Below are 15,755 nucleotides of genomic sequence, written 5' to 3'. Positions count from 1 at the left end.
GAAAAATGGGAGCAAAAACAGAAGTGTTGCGTTTATATTTTTGTTCAGTGTAGTTGGCAGCGACTGATCAGGCGATGTTAAATCTGCTGGCCACATGATTTGATATTGTGATATTGTCAAATAATATGTTCACAAATTCAACCATGATGTAACGTAAAGGTGAGGTAATGCACTTACAATTATTAAGAGGCCCCTTTTTTTCCGTCACAAGCAGATTCCAGTTTCAACTTCAAGGCTTGTTGACTGTAATGAAGCGCCGCTCTATAATGGCCCATTTGCAGAAAATTCTACATTTGAAACAAACCACATACATGGTGGAATTTGACAGGCTCATAAAGTGTCATCTGCTTAAATACCTTATGACAATGTAAGATTAATGACGGCCCATTCAGTGCTATGAGCTGCAGAGGTGGAAGAGGCACCTGCTCCTCAAAGGCCAGCTCTAATCATTCTCATCTGGACTCCCCGCTGACTTACTAACCTGCTGTTCCCAAGGAAAGGAGATCTTTCGCCCAGATCCTCAAACACTTTTCTGGGCCCGCCGTATTACTTTCCTAATTCAGCCCAGATGTGGCGTCCCCACTCTGCCATCCTGTTTTTTCCCCCCGCTCTGCTTCATCTCATTCCCACCTGCTAGCTGACCTGAGGACCCGAGGCCCAGACTCTCATTTGGTTTGCCTCTCTCAAAGTAAAGTCCTGTTCTTTGAATTGCAGCAATCTCTTCTTTTCTTTTTTTTTTGCTTCAGCCTGGAGGGTCTGAAGTGAAGTCTGTGTACTATAGAGAGTGCTGGAATCTTTCTGTCACATTCTCGCATGTTTTCTGTTATCGTAATATGGATCCCCTGTTTATCGCAGAGCAGTCTGCCTTGGATGTAGAAAGTGAACAACTATTTTGGACTTCAGTCCAGGGGCGGACTGGCCATTGGGAATACCGGGAGTTTTTCCCGGTGGGCTGGTGCTGTGTGTGGGCCGGAGGGCCAAAAAAAAAAAAAAATTTTTTTTTATTTTGCCTAAATCCTACCGGCCCACATTTGTAAGTATTCCGGCCACTCCCTTTTTTTTGCTTACCTAAATCCTACCGGCCCACATTTCTAAGTGTTCCGGCCCAGCCCAGCCCAGCCCAGTGGGGTGTGGCCCACTGGGCTGGGCTGGGCCGTTTTGATGGGCTACCTTTGTTCTATCTATCAGTTTCAATTTCACACATCAGGCCCGTAGCAGCTGTTACTGCGCGGTGAACGATCAGGAGTGAGTGACTGAGACACCTAGCTGGCAGTTGCTTACAGATGGATAAACAAGCTCCAAAGCGTAAAGGCATTTTTTGTATAGTTTGTGTATACAGTATAAGCTACAGTATTATAGCGAGCCCTGGGTTCAGAGGGAGGGGCTTGCACAGGGATGGGGAGGGGGGGGTTGCCAGGGAAACAGGGTTCAGGGGGAGTGGCTGTACGGCTGTACCCGTAGGATAGAAAAGGAGGAAGTGACGTCTGACTCAGAGGTCGCGCGGCTGTGGAGAAGAACGTGTTGCCCACATTCTGTTACTGAGTTTAGTCTAGTTAGCTAGCAGGTTTATTGTTTTGGGTGCAGTCACCTTTGCCTCCACTTGCTGTTCAAATAAATGTTGAAAGAAAAAGTAAATCTGTTTACAGTTCTGTTTTATATGGGTGTTGAAGAAGAATTGGGAGGGATGAAACCCTCTATAATGGTCACACATGCAGAGCACACAGCACACACAGTAACATGTGTTCTCTGCATTTAACCCATCGTAGTACCAGGAGTCTAGTACTAGGAGCAGTGGGCAGCTATTGTACAGTGCCCGTGGAGCAATGGGAGTGAGGGGGGAAGGGGGATGTCTGGTGCCTTGCTCAAGGGCACCACGGCAGGGCAGGAGGTGAACTGGGACCTCTCCAAGTAGAAGTCCACACTCCAAATGTAGGTCTGGTCGGGGACTTGAACGGGCAACGCTACGGCTCACAGTCCAAGCCCCTACTGACTGCCATAGATTTAGTCCCTAATTTTGCTCTCAAAGTGCACCAGATTGATGCATTTAACTTCAACGTTTAAAAAAAAATCTTCCCGGGGGAGCTTGCCCCCGGACCCCCCTAGAGGAGGTGAGGTCCACCACCTGCCCACTCCCTCTGTTAAATTGTCTCATCCACATTGAGGATGCTTCCTACGCCCATGTTTTATTCCATGTGTCAAGTCAGGCAAATTGGGTCAAAAATGTTATTGCATCAATGATCTGTTAACATGAAAATCACTAAATTTATGCTGTAACTATTTTGCTCTAGGCAAATCAAGGGCTCAGGTAATGTGATTACTATATGAATAATTGTCCAAAATAATATAAAATGCATAGGTTTTTTTGTTAAGTAACATACTTTCGTCGCCGGCCAGCCGATACATGCCGCGCATTAAGCGGGCCTGTCTGTCAATTAATCCTCAGGCCACTTTTTCACCCCAGTCCACCCCTGCTTCAGTCTGTTGGGCTACCTCACTGAAGAAATGTTTTTATATCATATTATCTTATGAATTAACAAGTGATTTTGATGTTGATCTTGCATAGTTCATGTCTTGCATAGAGTATGTATTTGAACGAAAAATGATAAGGGCCATGTCATTGTTAGATAATGAACACTACTGGTTAGCACTGACCGCCTGAAAGATCTCCACTTTAATTGGATTGCTTGGCTTCCCCAAGCTGATGGACATGCTTGTCTCTCAGGACCACTGAGCGTCTGTCTCCACTGGATGGGCCCCAGTAAATAATCTCTCTCCCCTAAACGCTTACCGTTAATTGTGTTTTTTTCCCCCCTTCTCCTTCTTGAGATGTGGTGGGTAGGGGTGGGATGGTGAGGGGAGGGGGATAATTAAGACAATGCCTTTGCGCTTCACTTTGGAGCGGGGATCCCACTAGAGCTGAGGCAGGTGCCTCTTACGGGAAGAGACTTACTGACAAGGCCTGCCAATCAAGCCTGCAGAGCTCTCTGTTTCTCCAGCTCTTAGGTGCTCTATTCCCTTCAGCCCGTTTATTCCAAACACAGTTTTAAAATGCTGAGGATTAAGCAGGTAGCAAACAGGCCCAGTCTGTTGAAGGGAATCAGTGTTCCCCAGACTACGAGCATGGGTCTGCCTCAGCCCGTCTACAGCGGCACGCACGGTGAAAGATTTTATCTTACAATTTGTTAGAGCTCGTGCTTTAGAGGTGAAATTGTTCCACTAAAATGTAAACATTGCAACAACATATCTGAGTTTTGAAAAAAAAAAGCTATTGACAATATGGATGTCATACAGTAATATGTATTTGTATTTATTTTATCTTCAGTACGTTCGCCACCACAAAGGTTGTTGAGCGGGAAGCGCCAAATAAACTCTATGATTACGATGCCAAACACTGTTGCTATATTTTCTGACTTTTCCCTTTGTTCCTGCCGAGCATTTGCATGGAGAGGGGTAAAACTGAACAGAAACACAGAAGGAAACTTATTTTTGTTATTCTTATACATGACCTGGAGGGCATTATCAAATGCGCACAACTGTGCAGACATATAGTATAATAACATTATCAAGGCGAAAGTGTAATGGCTGTGAAATAAAAAATGTATCTCTTTAAACTTGCTCCTCATCTAGACAGACTGGAGAGAGGTGCCAGCAGCTATCCACGACGGAGCGGGAAAGCAGGTCATGAAGTGACGGCCACTAAGAGCCGCTGTGCTATAGAACGCCCCTGACAGGCTCTACAAGGCCAGGGCCTCATCTGGCTGCAATGCCAACATTTAGGAACTGAATATGGGCTACAGTTGAGACACAGAAAATATATCCTTGCACAAAAAAGAATATATTTTTCCATTCAGAACATTTACACACTGTTGAAAATAAATACATATTTCACAAAAGAAAGGAAACCTCAGGAATAGTATCTCATACATTTACTTTGACTCACATGTAAAAAAAAGATGTATCTTTATTTTAGAAAAACGGGTAGCCACTCGCTAAATGTGATATGGGAGTTAAGTGAATGGGAGAGTGGGTTTGAATTCCCCAGCAACCGTAGCCACTCGTCACACACAGACAGGAAATGGACAGCCACTTTGGGGAAATTCAATTCAGTTGTCGTCCACTGTGAAAAAGATTGAATCATGTAGACATTTGAGGTGATTTAATGGTGTTAACATACCCACAGTGGAGCTCCATGACTTAAGCTGCACAGGCTTTGGATTATTGAGTTCAGTGTAAAATCAGTCACTTCTCCAGAGTCCATTTGACTGGGAGAAATGGATGGACATTAGCAGGAATTCTGAAAGTGATCCATTTTTGGAAGGATAAACTAGTGATGGATTTCGCCTCAGGCGCTGTTTTACCAGGAACTTGAAATTCACAGGATCACTTGTGCTTTGTCTTCTTTAAATGCACTTGGGTAACGTCAGATTGGGAATTTTTTTTAGTTATCATGCAAGTTCTGATACATTGAAAAAGAATATAGCTGTAGCTGTTTTTGTCTTTCTTTGATGTGAAGGGCCAGAAGGTCTGGTGTACTGGTGAGAACATCAGAACTTATTTTCAATTGAAATGCTGCTAAGATGTTAGCTTTATGAGAGACCATTTGTTAAATCAGAACTCAGAGAGAGGGTCTTTGGTATAGTGGCAGCACTTCCACTATAGGTGGACATAGCTCCCCCCCAAAATGGTCACACTATATAAATCATGATAGACCGAAAACAGTCAATGATGCAATGGAGGACTTTGACGTTCTTTATGGCCATAATGCATTTTCTGTTTTCCCCTGCCAACCTTTCTCCATTAACTGTTGTTATGTATCTTTGCAGGAAAAATATGTCCGAAGGTTCCTTGGCTTTAAGCGTTGATGATAAATTCTCATGTGACAAGTGCAGCATTTCCTCTGATACTCAACCGATGTTTGAATACATATTTGGCATGCAGTGGTTGGAACCTAGAAATATACCCACTGTGGTCAGGTAGATCAAGAAATACAAAAGAAATTGGTTTTAAACACTTTGCTCATGTAGTGCGTAAGTAAGCAAGATGACCTCAAGGAGCTGCTAGCAGGGATTTTTCCTCTTGTACTGTGCCCAGAATTGTTCACTCATTCACAATTCACCTATGAACTATATTTCATATATATTACTGGGTACATGTAAAAAAAATATATATATTTACACGAACAAACAATCTTCAGTTTATTCTGTTACTTATTTTTTCACAAAACAAGGCTGCAGGGCTGTCAATGAACACATAATGTAAGCATTACATTTTATGTCATTAAAGTAAACGTGCATTGTCACGTCAGTGTACTTTTAAATAACAATATCACAAATTTGCCTCAGAGGGCTGTACAGCATAAGAAACCGTCTTTCCTTAGATTCTCGAATCAGACAAAAGAAAACACACAGCCGGGGGGGCATATATAAACTCCATAACACGATGTATGTATGTTGTAATGATACGAGCCGGCTAAGGTCTAATGTAATTAATTTACTAAATGTAAAAATCAACCATTTCTGACATCATCACATATCCAGCTCATTTTGCCATACAATCATTATACATACATAGTTGGTTCTGTCGGTTGATTAAGCAATGTCATTTTCCAAAGTCAAACTAAAATAATATTTTTTATTTTAAATCTTAAAAATTATATTTTGGTTCAAAATGTGATTTTCACATTTTATTTATGGTATATAAACTTCTCTTTCATTTGAAACATATCTTCAAAAGGTAAAGAGAACTTACAAACATGAACTCCTTACACGTTTTATAGTGTGTAATGCCATCAACACTCCCACAGTATTTTTCCCAAGGACAAACTGTCTGTTTGCCTCGTGCAAGTGGCCAGCTGGCTTGACCTTGAGTTTCACTTTGTACAATTGGAATAAAAAATATTATTAAAAGAGGAATAAACTCTTTCTCTCCTTTCTCTATTGTGAGTTTGTCGAGTGTTGAACATTCACAGTTTTGTCCTCCTCTCTAGCAGAGATGTGAACAATGTCCGTTTCTAAAGACTTCCTCATCAGCTGCAGAGAGCGTGGGAGTGCTGGTATCTGGAAACAAGCTTTAGCTGACTTTTTTCAGACTACAACAACATCCTCCTCCCTGTGCTCCGTGCACATGTCCTCTCACTCCGTGCATTATGACCATGATGAGCTGACCACATCCTTGGAACACTTCACAAGATAAATAATTGAACCCTCAATAGCCCTTGATGGACAAAAATTGCTCCTCCAGCTGCCACTTCTTCTTTTGCTTTGTTCTCAAGAGCAACAACAACAAATGGGCCTTTGCAGAATCCCACACTAAGAAAACACATTTCACAATGATAACACATAAGAGCTGGGGTTACATTACTCTCCTGCTCAGATGATTCGTGCCATTAGAGGTAGACTATGTGTTGTACAAATAGTAATAAAGAAGCCTTCAAAAGAGATATGTGATCTTAAAAGAGTGTTTTATCCCGGCACATGACTGATGTCACCATCATCAGTTATCTGTTACCAGCTAACTTGTCTTTTCAGCAATCGTGAGAGAAGGCAGACAAAGGCTTCAGAGCAAGACGTGAGGACTTTGAACAATAGGTGGCAGTGTGCTACCACGGAAGGCGGCAGCAGTATCTGCAAGTTGTCTGAATCTAGTCTTGGCAGAGGAAGGCTTGAGGCTGTTCTGCGGATTTAATTAGACAGAAACAGATACTCACATGTTCATTTCTCAGCTGCCTCCCATCCATTTCTTTACAGTCTGTTGGGGAAAAACGCTTTATGGTCCAATTGTAACTTTAACTGTGAGCACAGAAAGAAGCACACATTCATAGTGAAAAGCCAAGTGTTAGGACCTTGTTTCACACCTCCTAGAGGCAACCATTACAGCAGGTAGAGCTGTCAGAATCGCAGGCCAACTGCTAAAATACACAAAATAAAGGGAAGACACTTTTTTTTTGCATGGACAAAGAAAGTATTTTCGAAAAAGTCTTGGGGTATCCTCCTGGCCAGACACCACACCCATGCATAGTCAAACAAAGACCTATAGAAATCATTGTATTTGAAAAGACAGAAATACTAATAATTTGTTTAAGTTATAATGATATCACGTCTTTTTTTCCCCTCTTCTGTAAGCTTAAAATTACTTTTTAAAACATGTAGTACAACTATTACAATACATGTCATCATTATATTTGAGCTATAATTGATATTTTAGGTTTGCATTCTAAAATCAACGCAGTCTTCAGTCACATGCATCTTTATTCTACGTGGCAGCGGGGTATGCTAACATCATGTAGGCTAACACACATGACGAATGCCAGCAGAGGAACAAAGAATGAAAAAAAAAAAAGGTGGCGTAATTGAATCAGAGGAAAAATGTGGCGGTGTTAGTGAGAGTAGGGAACAGGGAGCTGAAAGAACAATATTTAGAGCAATGGTAGTTGAGAAAGTGGCTTGGCCTACCACTAACCTTCACATCCATATTAAAAGCAAGGTGTCACTGCATGCAAATTAGAAGTAGCCGGGTAAAGCACTGTTAATGAACCCAGCCATTGAACTCCATACAGCAGGCTTGTCATTAGATAGGTGCACCATAAATAGTCCATTTGGCGGGGAGCCAGAGGGAGAGGCTAAGGCACAGTTACCAGCAGTCGGATCGGGCCTTTATTGTGTTATGACAGACAGAGGGGACGATCAGACAGGATAGAGATATGGGCTTTCCTTTCCAGATTAATTAAAGAAAGGATCAATTAACAGTGATGAAAACCATGGCGGCATACTGACTAGCTGATAGGCCAATCAAGCCTTGAAATGCAGAGTAGTTGGCATGTTTTATCTCTCCAAACTTAATTGCAATTTTCCAGAGGGAATGACGTGATCAAAATGGCGGGGTGAAATTAGCTCCACATGAATAAAGTATTTATTTGATGCATTTGATTCAGGTCTAAGTCTCTATTGTACTTATAGGGGACTTTCTTTTTTTGTTCCGGGAAGAAGTTCCTAATTTCACAAAGTAGTCTTCCCCTGCTCACCTTTATCATGGTAATTGTGAACCGGTTCCCCTCCTCAACATTAGCTTTTGCTGAGTAGCAAAATGCCTTGGCTGAGGACAATTTGTCCCATACTGCCCAATCATGCCAGATGCATGCGGTTATACAATATGGAGCATTCATGAGTTCATTTGCATATTAGGATATGAATTTTGTACCCCTCACCGCTGCCGCTCCAAGGCAGATTTGAGGCAATAATGACCTTACAAAAAATGAAAAGAACAAAGATTTGACTGCTCACTTGCAAGGGTAAAATAGATGAAATATGTCCAAGGAATTAAAAGGAGGGAAACACATGCATATAGGAATGTGATGAGGAAGTTTACTAGAGGATCAGGAGTTTGTGTAAGTAATTTAATTATGACCTTTAACCCGAGCAAACAAAGGTTTTTTATCTCATATCTATCTCATCTCCTGACACAGAAGACTCACACGTGGGCAGTACAGAAACCTCCACTGTATTGTTAAATATAAATTAATGCAACAAATTCAAGTTGCATTGGTGGTCTCAGAATGTTACCATTTGCTTGTTTTTAATTATTTATCCAGTTATTATAACAATATTAGCTAAGATTAAACACACACACATTGCTCATTACCTTGGGAACACAGCCCACCAAAAGCTCATTTCCTGTTGAGGAAGACTGCCTAACCCCGATTGACCCTCAGATATTCCCATTACCATGGGCCAATGTTTAAGGGAAGGCTTATTGAGCTACCTCAGCTGGAACACCCACCACTGATTTATGAGCTGGAGACTACTCTGCCTATAATGATTATCTGTTTAGTTCCCCCCCCCCACAAATCATATCAGAAACAAGGAAATGGGAAGTATTATTTAACTGGGCAAAAAAAGAACTAAAAGAATCACGGTAATGGAGCTTTCTGCTTTAGAAATGTAAAAACAAGATGTAAGAAAGAAGAATTTATTTTTAAACCCTTCCAGGGAATGAATATATGTTTATGATAATTGTATAATGTATTCTGTGTTTAATTCCTAATTTGGTTTAATTTCTATTTTGTTCTATACAGTAGTTGTTTTATGTGCATACTGTCAGAAAAGAACAGATGTCAATATACCTGTCTCCCTGTGACTAATTAATCTAATCCCTGTCAGTCTTTAAATAGCATCCCAGTGGAATATGTTCAATCCACCTACATTCCTCTGACACCTTTCATTACGAGAACAAGGTCTAAACTGTAGACGCCGTAACCTCGCTGCCGGTGTATGACCATTATGCACAACAAGAATCCTGAGATCTTTCCATGTCAGTAATACTGCTAGATGGAGGAGAAGCTTAAGTGAGTCTGTCATGGTAATTATGGTGGATAGTTGAGGACTATCAGGTCCTCAGCTCGTTCACTGCCAGTCTGATCCACCCTAAGCATAAAGAGTCTCCTGTGAGCCGGGGGGAAATTGAAAAGATGCATTTATCTACCTAATGGCAATAGCTGAGGCAAATCACATGCATTTTATGGCTAGGAATAACTGTATTTGAGGTATAGTATCAGCGAGTGCCCTGTGGCCATGTTCAGCTGCTACATTTGATTATCCATCAGGCTGTGTCATAATGTGAGTAAATGCTGCCGTAACCAGTCGGCTGGTCAAGGTAAATGTAATGTCACAGAATTGTCATTCATTTTATAATTTGCTTACTGACAATCCAGTCGAATATCAGAAAGCAGCAGCCAACATAGAAAATGAGCTGCATTTTTCCTCTAGTAGGAAAGAGATTGATGGCTGCCTCCATGCTGTTGCTGTTTGTAGTTAAGAGATGTTTTTTTAATTGGCAGTGATGGTACTGTAGCACATTATCTCAAGTATATAAGTTACTTAAATGAGACAATGACTCTATGAAACCAGAGTAAGCCAGTAAATGTAATGTGTTTGTGCATGGACATCAATGGTGAGGCAGAGCCGTTTTGCAGTCATTTATCTGAAAATGGCAATATAATGTAATAACATTTGGGAAGTAACTGTTTTGATTGGGATGGGATAGTCTGCCGAGCTGCAGTTACATGCTGAAAAAACAATATTAGTGTCCATCATTTGAGGTAACTAACAGGGTTCGGTTTCAGGGTTTTTGGGAAATCAAATTAGTCTGCCAGACATCCAATTTGCGTTTTGGTTTCGTCAAATAGCTGCTGCATAATTTGCTGGAGGCCACAAGACAAGAGGAAAGTGGCTAATTTGTGTTACATAACACAAAAATACTCTTGATGTGAAATGGAAACTTTTATTTTGCTAAGCAAAGAAACGACCTAGACTTGATGTACTGAGGACCTTGTATTTAAAAGGTTCTCACATGGCAAGCTGCTCAGCATATCCAATGTGAATAATACATATCCATTAAAAAGGCCCATTAAAATAATTGTTGGTCAATAAACTAGCGTGTGTAGAAGTTAGCCTGAGAACGGCCAGCGAGATTGTCAAGCTTCTGTGGTGAACACATAGTTCTTCCACAGCTAAATCATATCAGATGGACTATTGACAGCTTCCTGTCAATAGCTGAGCCCTTGGAGGGTTGGCTATTTGCACATTGACTGATTGACTGTTTCTTAATAGACACATAATTGGTGACAAAGACCTTCCAATGAAGTGTCATTTGCCAGAGCATTTGTGATAATTCACAGCCTGTCCCATTTTCTGTTGGACACAGTCCCAAAGTAGGCGCTGTGATGAGAAACATGATCCACTAGACAGTGTCACACAGACAAGAGAAAATGTACAGTTATTCGTAGCATGGTGAAATAGCTCAGCAGTCATCACAATGAATACAAGACAAACAAACAAGATGGCCAGTATGGAATCTATAGATGGAAACACGGAGGATGCAATATGGAGCGCCTCAAACTTTGACCTGATATAACATTATTCATTGGTAGTAATATTACAAGCTATTTCCTCTCATTCCAGAATGTGGACAATGTTGATGGATAGTAATTTTCGCATGGCACTTTTGTTTACCTTATTTATCTGCCCTGCAGACTGACATAACCATCATTGCCTTCATCAGGGAGACAGAGCATTTACAGCCGGCTTCTATGATTGCAATGTACTGCAGACATTTAGAGACGAAGAAGGAGAAGAAAGAGAAAAAAAAGAAGGGAAAAACGCCCCCATGATCCTACCGCATTTCATGAAGGCATTGCTTTACAAACCAGCTGCTTGGAGGATTTTTAACATCTATTAATGCAGAATTACTCCAATTACAAGCCTTCTTTGCACCAAGGCCCCCTTCCGCTGCCTGCCTTAGATAGTGCACACCTCTGGGAGCCAATCACAGCCTTCACAGCCACTGGCAGCAGATGTAAGCAATTTACTTCTGATTTCTTCATATTCAGTGTGAGACAAGCTCCTGGTGACCCACGACCCTGGAGCCTGCAGGATTCTAACCCTATCAAATTAAAGCTCTCTGCTCACTTATTCCCAAGCGCTCCTCTGGTGCTAAGCAGCCATCTCGCTGCATAGCAACGCCGGTCGGGCGTGCTCGCTCATACGCCCTGCCTCATCAGCTGCTATTAGGGAAAATATACAGTGCTCTAATTGGATGAGATTCAGCTAAGGAAGTGCAGTTAAAGGTCATTTTCCACCGTGTGCCTCCTGCTCTTGAGAATAATTTCTATGTCCTCCGTCTTTGGGAGCTGTTAAACAAAAGGGCCAAAGTTACAATCCTTTCTTTCTTTTTCCTGACAGAGTGCCACAGGCCGTGATGAGCAGCCGGTCCTGTGAATCATGTAAACAACACAGCCACTGATGTGCTCTGTGTCAACTGCACATCTCCTCCACGGTCCACCTTCACAGTGTCCTGGTGCCTATGTCGCAACCTTGCTGTTAGACAATTTTCTACATTTTCAGAAGGTGAGAGAAAACCACCTACTGTTCTAATTAGTTGTCATTTTGCTGTATTTTTGCTACATGGTGTCAGTTTTAAAGGCTGGTTTGCCATGTGTTTTTTCCAACAATGGATAACAATACCAAGGATCATAGACAACCATACTCTACTTACACTTTGTCCCTCCCGTTTTTTATTTACATTAATGGAGTGTTGCCTACATTAGCATTGGAATTAACAGTTAGCATTATCATTACATCAGCCTACTTGCGTAAAGCCTTTAAACATTTTTTTTAAAGACATCATTAGTGCCAAATAATGTTGAAACAAAAGCGAAACGGTGATAATTGTAAGGTACCACCATATTATAATGTTAAAACTGGTGTTACTTACTATTACAATAGTTTGGCCTTGAGGGATCTCTGTAGCTGCTATAAACAACTTTGTAATGATGACCTGTTACTTTGTTTAAATGCACATCAGTTGTTTCACATTACAGTGTATACTGTAAATCCCTCTTAAGATCCATGATCCTCTTAAGTCACGGGCCACTTCATAAATAAATGATATTCTCCACTGAGGGGCTTGTGGCTCCAGTTTAGTTCAGTTCACTAGCTTGTGATGGAATAATGATGAATGCAGACCTCCAGCACACTCACTTAGCGCTTTAATGTATAGAGATCATATACTGAAGCAATGTCTGAGTAACAAATGGTGCATATACATAATTTCTTACATCTACATCTAATATGCTTCTGTCTTTTTTTATTGAAAACTAATGGTGTGCGGTGAGATTACGCAGTGTGTGATACTGGTGTTACAGTGTACTGCCGGTTGTTGAAACAAAAATGATAGCATTTAAATTGTTTGCTTTTTTATTTTGGAAATCACTAAATAACTGTTTGCAAATGTTTCTGTTTTATTATATGAGCTAAGAATGATTGTACAGTTGTAAGAATCACCTCACTACTTAAATTACTTTATGTTTCTTAAACTCTACTACTGTAATTTCCTCTACCAGTAACCATCACTTAGCATCTTTTTATAAATATACCTGTTATCAATTATCACAATTCACCTAATTCTCAACAATAATCAGAACTGTACCAAAACCCATTCAGTATAAAATCTAACTGAGGGTGATTTATATGCCAGCTGCTGTTTTAATTTAAACTCCATCTAATGTATTGTGTTTCCATATATTAACTATTATGGAAACACAATACATTACACATGTGATTGTGTAAGCATGTAATGAAAGTCCCAGTCTTGATAAAAGTATGGAAAATATATTGTTTTCTGTTTCCAACACCGTCTGATGCGGGCTGTGCTGAAGCCTGGTTAGCTCCTTCAGAGTAAATGCTGCAGTTTTGTGTGGACTCACAGTTGTAGGGGATTTTAGAGGCTCCCTGTCTGCCAATTTTACAGCTGGAAGGGCAAATGCCTTTTGAGCTCCACTGGAAAACTGAGAGACATTCAGCGGAGGAAAGGGCCCGGGCCCTGAGTCCCACAGCTTCTCCCACCTTTTGTCCTGCCTGAAAGGCCTCACTGCCTGAAACGCATCACTTGACGCCCAGTGTTTGCTGTTGGGAAACCTGATTAAAGGAGGCGAGACGTACACATACACAGCCTAAGCCTATCAATGACTCTCACAACCCCCCAAGATACTGTATTTGTCATTGCTGCTTGGGTGCTCAGAGTGAATGCTGCCGTCCATTGATCTTTGTCTGATAAAGCCGCTGGCGTGGTGTGCATGGTGCCTTATGGGCTTCATTCCACTCAGGCGAGTCCATTTCAGTGAGCTGTGGTTGAGCTAATGTGGGACACGCTGCGCCAGTCACGGCCTTTGGGATTTGGCCTAAGTGCTGTGCGTTGTGATGCTTTGCTCTGAAATTCTCCAGCACAGGCAGCCCTGAAAGTATTTTACACTTCTTTAACAGTTCTTTCCAGTTTTTCAGGAACATCTTGGTGAGGGAAAACAAGGCTCAATAGAAGATTGATCAGAGAATATATCATTTTTAACAGCTATTTTATTACTGTTTAAAAAATGTGCCACTCAATAAACTATTGTTGAGCTATTGCACAATATCAAAAGGGCATTTAGGAATATATTTCAATCGGCAAAGTACTTTAAAAGAATGCCGTCTGATTGCTGAGCAAACACTCCTGTCGAAGACATCTGACAGATGCTCTTTGAGTTCTATTGGCTTAGATCCTGCTGCCTGTCACCTTTCACATCTCAATGGGCCCAGACGTGACCTCTCTGTTGCCTCGGAGCTCCATACGTTATTGGCCCTAACACAATCAAATGCACGTTCAGCATTTTAGGGTCGAAGCTGTGGCAGCCACTAAGGTGCCCTCGTGCACAGGGAGGGCCAACTCCTGTGACCTATGGCACCTGAACCATGACCCTCATTTACAAGCAGGTCACCTCTGCAACAACTGCATTTACGCAGGGTCAGCTAAGATCTCTGTATACCAAAAAGCTCTAAAAAGCAGACATATCTTAATGATTTGGTGTTCCTTAAGAGTGGAGGCACGAATGCTCATCAGCAGCGTTAGAGAAAAGCGTCACAGCTGAGCCCGGCATTGAAAGAAATAGAACACTGCAAGTGGAGAGTCATCAACACCTTTTCTCTCCGAAAAAACACAAATTCACACACTACTTGCACACACATACACATGGGCCTGCAATTATCATCACAGGTGTTGAAGCTGGTATTGTTTAAGCCTTATATTTTAGGTAAAAAATGGTACTATAAACAGAAGCCAAAAACATATTCTTATTTTCATATGATTTACATTTTATTCACACTAGATAGAACAGCTAAAAAAGGGAAACAATTTCACATGTTTACAATATAAAACAACTGTAAGACTGAAGCAAGCTATACATTCTCTCACATCACACAATATCTCAAGCAGCACAACATCTCAATCTTCATGCAAAATGTTTTAATTAGTGCAGGTTAAAATGAACTGATACTACTACCATTACAATTATACTGTAACATAAATCTCAACAGTTTAGATCCCACACATTTTGGAAGAAATGTGACAGTAACGTCAGCTAGCCACATACCAGCCATGAACACGGCAAAGTCTGAAATGTGACGGTACAGAGACATTCATTGTGGCTGATTGGCCTGTCTTGACATACAGCCATACTGAAAGAGTTCCCTCATTGCAGAGACATCTCAATAAAAGCAAAAACAGGGGTCCTTTAGCTCTGACCTTCTGGCAGCTCCAAATCGCATAAAAAGGAATGACATAATGCACCGTTTTATGGTTAATCAAATTCCCACAGAGCAAAGCAGAATCGCAGCATTACAGTCGACAGATGTAGACGGAATATGTTCATCTGCCTTAGATTTACAAAATGATTTAGTGGCTATCATTATTTACACAAGGCTGATGTATTGAAGTGAGAGTTATGGTTCCTAGAATTACAAATTATTTCCCCGCTTCGTCAAACCAGTCTGTATAAAGGAGGAATTTTCATTTGATTCACATTCTGCTTAATGCTGCACACACAGAGAGATCCACCTGTCATCTGCTACTCTCTCATAACACATTTATAGAGACAGACAAAAGGGGGTGAAAGAAAAGAGGAGGATATCGAGGGAGAGAGAAAAGGAAATAAATTGAGAGTGGGGGAGAACGAGGGAGAGGGAGGTCACAGCAACCGTGTGATGGTCGCTGACACAGGAGTTCAGCCTGCGGTCAAGGGAAGCAGTTGAAGATGAAGCAGACACACAGGCAAGGCTCTGTGTGCAGGTGCCCCCTCGCTGCCCTGCTCGCTTTCATCCCCCATCCACTCCCACATTGCCCCGCCAGCCCCGCCTGCTATCCACCAATCAGGGCACAGGGGGGCGGCGGCA

The sequence above is a fragment of the Notothenia rossii genome (genome assembly GCF_949606895.1).
Source record: "Notothenia rossii genome assembly, chromosome: 5".
NCBI classification, from domain to species: Eukaryota; Metazoa; Chordata; class Actinopteri; order Perciformes; family Nototheniidae; genus Notothenia; species Notothenia rossii.
The sequence above is the reverse complement of the archived record's forward strand: the minus strand, read 5'-3'. Positions refer to the sequence as shown.